Consider the following 241-nt stretch of genomic DNA (forward strand, 5'->3'; position numbering starts at 1 on the left):
GCAGGCAGTAGTGCAGCCAGCAGGAGCGGGTGGCTGCAGGTCGGGACGTTGCAGGCGCCGGGGTGGTGCGCGTGTGCGCGGTGGGCGGCCAACGGGCGTGCAGCGTCGGGGGTGACCACGGGCGCGGAAGCCGGACGACGCTGGTGGGCGCGGACAGCGCGGTGGCCATGGGCGCGCGGGGCGGTGGCCGGTGCGTCGGCCGCGGTGAGCGCGTCGTGGGGTGAAGAGGAGAGGAAGCGGG

Source organism: Triticum dicoccoides, chromosome 6A (assembly GCF_002162155.2).
Source record: "Triticum dicoccoides isolate Atlit2015 ecotype Zavitan chromosome 6A, WEW_v2.0, whole genome shotgun sequence".
NCBI lineage: Eukaryota > Viridiplantae > Streptophyta > Magnoliopsida > Poales > Poaceae > Triticum > Triticum dicoccoides.